Below are 9,255 nucleotides of genomic sequence, written 5' to 3' on the forward strand. Positions count from 1 at the left end.
TTGCTGCTGCAGCCATGTGATGCAACAAATTATAACAATTAAATCTAGAAAATAAAATGTCGGATCAGATTGACAAATTACAAATCGATTATTCGACACAGTAGACTAGCGCTAATATTCAATGTACTCTATGGCTAGGCCAAAGAGTAGAGTAACACAGACCACAAATGAACAACAGTGAAAATCAACAACAGTGAAAATTTCATTTTCAAAGTTAAAGTTCATTTAAAGGGTTTCATATTTACGCTTTGACACCTATATATATGGACCTGTGTCATTTTACGTCAAAATTGGTCAAGGATTTAACTTTTTAAAGAATAAACAAAATTTTTTCGTAACCTCTCTAACTTAAAGAAAGCTACCTTAATGGAGCGAGATAGATATTTTTTTAGTCATTGCTTAAAGAGGTTAGACATATTTTACATGACAACATCAATTATGTCAGTTGTGACCAAATTATCTTTTGTTTTTAGTGACCAAAAATGGCTATTGTTGTGGTTCCGGTGTAACGTTATTCAAATTATTACGGAAATAATAACCAATAAGCTTGTGAATCGCAAAATAAATTAAATTTATACAATGGTGAAGTGTGCAGTTGTTGCCTGCACCAACAAAACCCAAACAAAACTAGCGGGAATTTCATTTCACAAGTTAGTATTAAAATCTTTGATTTTTCTGTTGATATTGAGTATTTTAAAGGTATTTTTTTCTAATTGACTTTTTTTTTCCATTTCCATTGACTAATTTAAAGCTTTACAATACGTGGTTTTATGGGCAATCCGTTATAGAATTGAATTATTTCACTAGTTTTAGTTTGACCGTATACGTAGTGTTGGGAAAGTGTTGTTTACAATATCGATGAATAGTGAGTGTGATGATTTGTTTTGCTATATCATCGAAATAAGCGAAAACGTATAAATTAATAAATTATTTTATGTTCTATAAGTATAGTTATTTTATATTTTTCAGATTTCCAAAAAATCATTATTTAAGACAAAAATGGCTAAACAGCTTTAACAGGCCTAATTTTAAGCCATCACGATATAGCTGCATATGTAGTGATCATTTTAAGAAGGATCACATTAATTTAACATGCGTTCCGCGCCTCAAAAACAATGCCTGTCCATCTATCCCGGTGAGAATCTTTTTTCATCGTATTCATTCTTGTTTGTGATAATATAGGAATTCCCTCATTTTAAAATATCTGAATACTAGCAAATTTTAGTTTGAACATTTATTTATATAATTTTTTTATTGTGTCCAATAGTGTAAGAGAAAGATATCATTCACAAATTTGAAAAAAGATTTTGCTGGTTGGTTGCTTTATGTACTCATATAAATACTAATGTTGCATTTATAGTAATATTTTAGTAGATAACCAAAGAATAAAAATTACCTATTGCAGAATTTATCACCTGAGCAACAAGTAAGACAACCCTTGCAAGAAGTGAATCTTAATCTGTTATCAGAGAGTCATGACAATGCTGTTTCCCAAAATGGAATACAAGTATTGTATTGTATTGTCAAAAACATACTTAAAAACTAAAATTTTCTTGTAATAACGTCTCAAAAAAATATGAAAAAAAAAAATTGTCTGGTAGAACGATAATCAAATTTTAAAAGACCATTTATAAAAAAGTGTCAACTAGCTATTACTTTTTGTTATGTATAACGTCCTTGTATCAAAAATTGTAAGTTTTGCAACTTCTATACGGTTCGTATCGTACTGACAAGAGAACGTATTTGTTTTTGAATTTCATATTCGTACCGGGTACGACACCGTCATGTTCCGTACGCTCCATCTGTATATTATTGATTAATCTGTGTTAGATACAAAACAATTTAATGAGAAAATCAATTGTATGGAATTTTATATTATAATAATGTAAGACAGAATTTAAAATGTTTCATTTTAGTAAACATAATATTTTGTATAATTTATTAATTTTATATCGAGTGCTTAATTATTATCGATAAAACAGCCCTAGCTCAATTTAGAGACCAAACATGGTTACCGGAAGCCTCAAAAATAATTACTTGTCACATATCCTCTATTATCTATGTATCTAAGGTAGAGAGTAAATTGGCGTCACCAAAGAATATAATATACTCCAAGAGAAGAAGTGAATCTACATAAACGGAAACGTTGGATATAGCGACATTATTTCCGCATATGAAATATTTTTGACTTAAATTAAATGGAGATTTTTGATTTGAATTTTTTATTGATTATAAACCACAATTCCTATTGACCATTCAGAACTTACTTGAAACTAAAGTACGCTTATTGTCTAACTCTAGTATTTATTTCCGCAACGTTGGTTATGCATAAACTCCAAAAGTCTTTGTACTGAAGTTTCATGTTTCGGCCACTTGCTCGAACCAATCAAGTCACAATTTTTATTTTCTATGGTCACACAAAATTCAGAAACAGCTCGTAAAATTTAGATACTGGCCGACATTGCAAATTCACCGAGCATTATGTATACAAATAGGATCATGACCCATTTAGATACTAGCCTCGTCATTGTTTCCAACTCAGTGGCGTTTTCACTAGATCTGGTAGTTTAGACTTACCTCATAAGCTTAGTTCGGACTACTTTAGTATTTTAGTCGAGTACGAACGATTTTTAGATTTACCGCCCAAAAAACGTTCGTACTCGACCAAAATACTAAAATAGTCCGACGAACTAGGCGGCCTGGTATTAGTAGCTAATCTTTTAGTGGTTACCGTTATGGTTTCTTCAGATAGTTGTAAGGTGCGAAATTCAACCTGTCACGATTTATTCGAATTTCAGAAGATAACTTGAATTTAATTCTAGGTACAAGAGCATATTTTTTTGTGTATCGTTGTCACAGTTTGTGAAGAAAAATGGTGCAATATTAACATAATATCAAATAGCGAAATCACAGATTATTCAATAATAGGCAGATGGAGCGATATTATTATTTTTTTCTTTTATTCTTTAGCAAGTTAGCCCTTGACTACAATCTCACTTGATGTTAAGTAATATAATAATCAATAATAACCAAATAAAAAAATACTCCATCTTATTTCTTTTGTTTTTGAGAACAGTTTTTAAAACATTTTTTTTTCTTTACAAGTCAACCCTTGACTACAATCTCACTTGATGGTAAGTGATGATGTCAAGTCTAAGATGGAAACGGGCTAACTTGTTAGGAGGAGGATGAAAATCCACGGTCTCTACACGATATCGTACCGGAACGCTAAATCGCTTGGCGGTACGTCTTTGCCGGTAGGGTGGTAACTAGCCACGGCGGAAGCCTCTTACCAGCCAGACCTGGACCAATTAAGAAAATCTCAATCTGCCCAGCCGGGGATCGAACCCAGGACCTCCGTTTTTGTAAATCCACTGCTCCACGGAGGCCGTCAAAATTTAAAAACATAAGACGCCATTTTTAGTTTACTATTTAAAGAATAATAGTCAACCAACTTAAAAAACGTAATTGGAAATCGAAAATTGCATACTAATTCCGTTGTTAATTAAAAAGATAAAGATGTCAGTACCATAACTCAGTGTCTGTTGAAACTAGGTGAGGTGAGAGGTACATGCCCCGGGCCGGATTCGATCCCACACCCTCCGGAATCGGAGGCAGAGGTCATATCCACTGGGCTATCACGGCTACCTACAGATAAGAAATAGAACCTTACAGTCAGATAAAAAAATTATAAAAAAATAATTTCAACCCTCCCACTACGGGACAATTGAGTAGGCAACCAACCAGAGCAAGGTACCTACACACATTACGAGCCGTCTCAAGAATCACTTACTTAAAATCAAATCAAATCAAATCAAAAATCATTTATTTCAAGTAGGCTCAGTTTACAAGCACTTTTGACACGTCAGTTGACTTATTTGTAAAGATTCTACCACCGGTTCGGAAGGCAGGTTCTGCTGAGAAGATACCGGCAAAAAAACTCAACAGTTGCTCTTTTGAAAAAGTCATACAGTATTATAATTTACAATTGATAACAATTACTGTTTACATTTCTTATAGTTTTACTTCCTGTGTGAAGGTGGAAGCTGATCCAACGGCCTCCAAGCATCTTTATCATTAAGGAACTCATCAATGTTGTAGTACCCTCGACTAAGTAAATGTTTTTTAACACATTGCTTAAAGCTATTACTATTATTGGCAGGTCCATCACAGTCTTGGGGATCTTATTATAGAAGAGTACACCCAAATCTACAAAAGATTTTTTTACTCTTTGGAGACGATATGCAGAAATAACTAACTTATGCCCGTGTCTAGTAAGTCGTGGGTTTAAATCTCCTAAACTTTTACTCACTGTCTTCTGTATCCGACCTAGTCCAACTTCGCCCAGAGAATTTCATAATTCACTAGATCGAATGCCTTGCTTAAGTCCAAAAAACACGCGTATACAGATGTTTCACGACTTGTATAATAACTTACAGCGTGCTTTAAGGCAACAATAGCCGAATGTTGAGAGCCCGGGACGGAAGCCAAACTCTAGGTCTTCAATCACTACATTCTTCAGCAGTTCGGGTTGTATCAAACATTCTAGAATCTTACCTGTGATAGTTCCCAGCGAGATTGGACGGTATATACGGATTAAGAAATTCATTCTGAATTTGTGACCGTAATTTACATATTTCGCAACATTAATTGTTATGTCTTCATCTATTGAGAATGGTGACCCTAATTTAAAGATGGACAAAAAGGAAGTTACAAATTAAATACCTACGAAAAATTTAATAAGTGGAGAAAAGAACAACGAGTTGATTCACTTACGGAAGATGATTTTTAAACTAATAACTCCTACGTTTACATATTGGATAGAAGCAGGCGTTACTTTGCGGAAGTTCATCATGATTATACAATGATTTATTTATTCTGCTATCATCCGCGAAAATTCGGCGAACCTTCGATGTTGACTCTACAACGTGCAATTGCACGTTGTAGAGTCAACATCTCCTGAGGATGCTCCGGTTTCGGGGTGAAACGTACGTAGAGAGTATTTTGTCGGACCTGGGTGACGTTGTCGCATGGGTTCGCCGAATTTTCGCGGATGATAGCAAAATAAATAAATCATTATATAATCCTACGTTTACCTCACATACTCATTATTCATCTTCACAACAGTCGGAAATTAAGTTTCCGGGTAAAAGCAGCCCTTTTAACATAAATTTTTCTAAGTTCGTACATTTAACTTTTAATTCAAATAAAACATTGAATTACCGTACGGAATTATTTTATTTCTCGCAATCGTAGTGAAAAATATAGTGTAACACGCGGGGCTAAACCCATTACAAACTCGGTTTCTATTTAGCGGTTTAGTATTTAGGTATTTAGTAGTTCCTAAAAATACCTCGTATAATGGGTCGTTTTAGCCCCTTGTATAACAATCTACTATTCTTTTATTTCCGCTAGGGTACAATAACTGATATCCGGGGTATCCTGGGATCCATACAATTTTGGACCATCTCCTTTTTTGTTTACACCAGGGCCCTTGGTTACCTAGATACGCTACTGTTCGTACTACGATATTGACTTACGACCCTAGAGTTGATGTATACGAAGTTTGGTATTACCAGTTTGGATTTTTGGTACACGGGATTTTACGTTTTATATTTTTGCAGTTTAATGTAACTTATCATTTGACCCTAATGAGGAGAGATCGACGTTTGAAGGGTCAAATTAATATCAGTATAGTGATGTACGAGTTAAATACATGTTTTATCGATATATTTAATTTCTCTCATTTATTGTATTAACAATTTGTGTGTTTTTATTTTTGAATGATCTATTTCACAGCGGGGTTGACTGGTGACAGATGGGCTGGCTCATTATTATCCGACTACGTTAGGAGGGTCATATATTTCGACCGTATGATAGATTTTGACACATGAGGTGTCACTGAGTTTTTCAGAATTGTGGTAGCTAAAAAAAAGTTTTCAAAATGACGCCCGAAAATGAAAAAAGGTAGGTGGTGGGGATTTTTCACCCTAACTTAACCATGGCCTTCTCGCTACCGTTCAGTTTGATAGTATCAAAATGAAAGGTAGCGAGAAGGCCATGTATACATATAATACTGTTTTTTTAACAGAAATTGTCAAAAAGCTTGCTTAACATTTAAAAAAAACAAGGGTAGGGGTAGGGTAGGGGTAGGGTATGGGTAGGGTAGGGGTAGGGTAGGGGTAGAGTTGGATAGGGGTAGTTGAAAGTTTACATCGAGTTCCACGCGGACGAAGTCGCGGGCGTCTGCTAGTTCTAACTAAATATTATAGTGCTGCAGGCGGGAATAACAATACTTTCTTACCTACGCGCAAACATCAAAGAAACATCCGTACAAACTTTCGCGTTTATAATATTATTAGGATATTGAATTATTAGTTTTTATCTAAACTAATATTTTAAGATTAGCTTTTTACTTAATTGTTTGTTACGATTTAACTCAAAAACTACTTGACCGACTTCAAAAACATCTTTATTAGAAAGCTAAATCTAATCTGAGTAACGTAAGCTATGTTATTTTTACGGGACCTACGCGGTTGAATCCGCGGGGCGTGTGCTACTTTATCGATAAATGAATAGAGGTACATCACTAGTGTAAGCGGATAAAACGTACTTCTAGGTAAGAATGCTATGTAGCTATGCCAAATAGTGGTGATCGGTCATGAGACGACGTTGTGTTTCAAACTTTAATTTTTAACTGACTTAAAAAATAAGAGGACATTTCTGAATTCGACCGTATATAGTTTTTTAATAGTTTTTAAAATGAGGTAAGTCCATTCCAACGACATTATTTGTACCTACTTAGTCCACTCATGTATTTTTAATTTATAATCACAGAGTATCCAGAGAGAGTCTTTACAAACTGCGTGCTGAAGCCTCAGACTAAATACATAAGGACTAGTATCGCACCCAAATTCACGAACAAAATTTTCTGCCATTTTCTAAGGAAAACGAGCTTAGATTTAATACATATCTTATACTAAACTAGCAATTTTTGTTTGTTTTTTACACATTTAAATACACAAAAAGGTATTTTTACGGAGGTTTTTAACCGACGGACACGGTTGTAAACTATGAAGCATCGATTCTATAGAGACAGTGTTTATAATCGCATAAGATCGTTGATCATATACTTTGACAGAAAAATAATGTCTTGTGACGCAGGTCTATATCTAATTAGTCTGAGGCTGAAGCCGGTGCAACCCACAAAAAAAAACAAAAGTCACGCGTCTCCTTGTCATCCGCATATACAAACTTTTTTCATATTCATAATTTGTATTTCAAAATTTAACACTAACAGCAATTACGTAAATTAATATAATTATCAATAATAACCCACTAACCAATAATAAAATAATCCATCTTAATTCTTTAGTTTTTGAGAACAGATTTTAAAATAATTAAACAGCTTTTCCGGTAGCCTGTAAATAACTTATAGTAAATAAAAAACGTTTTTGGTCGCATTGTATTGTTCTTGTCTCTCCTGTAAAGTTCGTCCGTTTTTTTTTAAATTTTTTTTATTCTTGTCAAGTTGGCCCTTGACTACAATCTCACCTGATGGTAAGTGATGATGCATTCTAAGATAGAAGCGGGCTAACTTGTTAGGAGGATGAAAATCCACACTCCTTTCGGTCTCTACACGACATCGTACCGGAACGCTAAATCGCTTGGCGGTACGTCTTTGCCGGTAGGATGGTAACTAGCCACGGCCGAAGCCTCCCACCAGCCAGACCTGGACCAATTAAGAAAATCTCAATCTGCCCAGCCGGAGATCGAACCCAGGACCTCCGTTTTGTAAATCCACCGCGCATACCACTGCGCCACGGAGGTCGTTAATTTGCACTTACGAGCTATCACATCTAGACCGACGATATTCTTTACCGAAAATATTTTCTTGATAAATAATATTTATTTATTTATTTATATTTTTTTTACTACTACTAGAGGACGCCTACGAAATTATCTTATCTATTATTAAATTATGTTTTATAAACCTCGCTGGAACCATGGATTAAAAAGTAGCCTGTGCTCTGCTACAAAGTCCTATTTATCTATATATTTCTTTTGTAAATAAATCTTAAAATGTGTACACCTCCTTATAATTATGACGTAGCCAAGTTTTACTCGTACTTATTTTAAATAAAATGCAAGGATAGATAAAGCCGTGTGTTACATGAATAGTCGGAATGGGGATGACTAGGTTTGAATATATTGATTTTTATGATACATTCGGGTAAATAAGGTCAATGTTAACTAATTTATACATAAGCAAAGATTGTCTGGATATTTGCAAAATAAATAAGATTATAAAATTTCAAAATCTATTAAAAATCTTTTATCGTAATTAGTTGAAAATTCATACAGTTTTAGCTTCCTTACATTAAGAGCGCGCAACGCGTCGGTACGATATGGATAAAATTCGAAGCGCGAACGAGACTCCGAATTATGACTTTCACGTGAGTCAAAAGCACGGAGTGATTGACGCGCGACGCAAATTTTATTACGTGAGCGCCAAAACCATTTTTACCTAATTCCAAGTAAAATAAACAACATAATGAAAAACAAAATGGCCATGTTCAAGATATATACCTAATTTTCTATACAAAACAAAAATTTAAGAAAATAAGTTTGCTTTTCCTGAGATTTAAAGCAAAATGTGAGCAAAACATGTATTTTTCAAAAAAATTAACTATCGAGAAAAGTTTTACAAATTGTGTATTTTGTATAGTCATAACGAAGCTAACACTTTGAAATATCATTTACCCAAATATCAGGCTCCTAACTTTTCCAGAATCTGAGATCCAGAACCATTTGTAACCACCAAATTACATATTGCGCACTCTTAAATGTGACATTTTTCAATAAATTTTTCAACAAAAATAAACATAAACGCACAAATAACAAAGATATTAGTAATTTTGTTTGAACGCCCATACAAACCTAACGATCAGCGAGCCAACTCACTAAATCGTGCCATTTTGTATGGGGCGTTTTTCAGGGATCCGCGGCAGCGCCGCAAATCTGACCCTTTAAATCCCTGTAGCTCCGAAAGTAATGATCGCAGATACCCTGTTCCTTTTACAAAATTGCTTTACTATTAGCATACTCTTAATTTATATACAATTTAAAAAACTGTCATCATCCCTAATCTCCCTACCATATCATATTTCTACGTAATGCGGTTTTCGAGATTTTGTGCTAATCGATCTTTTGTTTTTAAATTTTTACATAAATGAAACAATTTTTTTCATATTT

The 9,255-nt window shown here is 34.1% G+C and overlaps 1 long non-coding RNA gene across 1 annotated transcript; it reads left to right on the forward strand.

Moving 5' to 3' along the window:
• Positions 1 to 251: 251 nt before the first annotated feature.
• On the forward strand, positions 252 to 2,025 carry LOC112056014 (uncharacterized). The gene is made up of 3 exons (XR_008252171.1): positions 252 to 407; positions 474 to 650; positions 1,406 to 2,025. It is a non-coding gene; the product is annotated as an uncharacterized LOC112056014 (long non-coding RNA).
• The last annotated feature ends 7,230 nt before the right edge of the window (positions 2,026 to 9,255 follow it).

The sequence above is a fragment of the Bicyclus anynana genome, chromosome 26, assembly GCF_947172395.1.
Source record: "Bicyclus anynana chromosome 26, ilBicAnyn1.1, whole genome shotgun sequence".
In the NCBI taxonomy this organism is placed as follows: domain Eukaryota; kingdom Metazoa; phylum Arthropoda; class Insecta; order Lepidoptera; family Nymphalidae; genus Bicyclus; species Bicyclus anynana.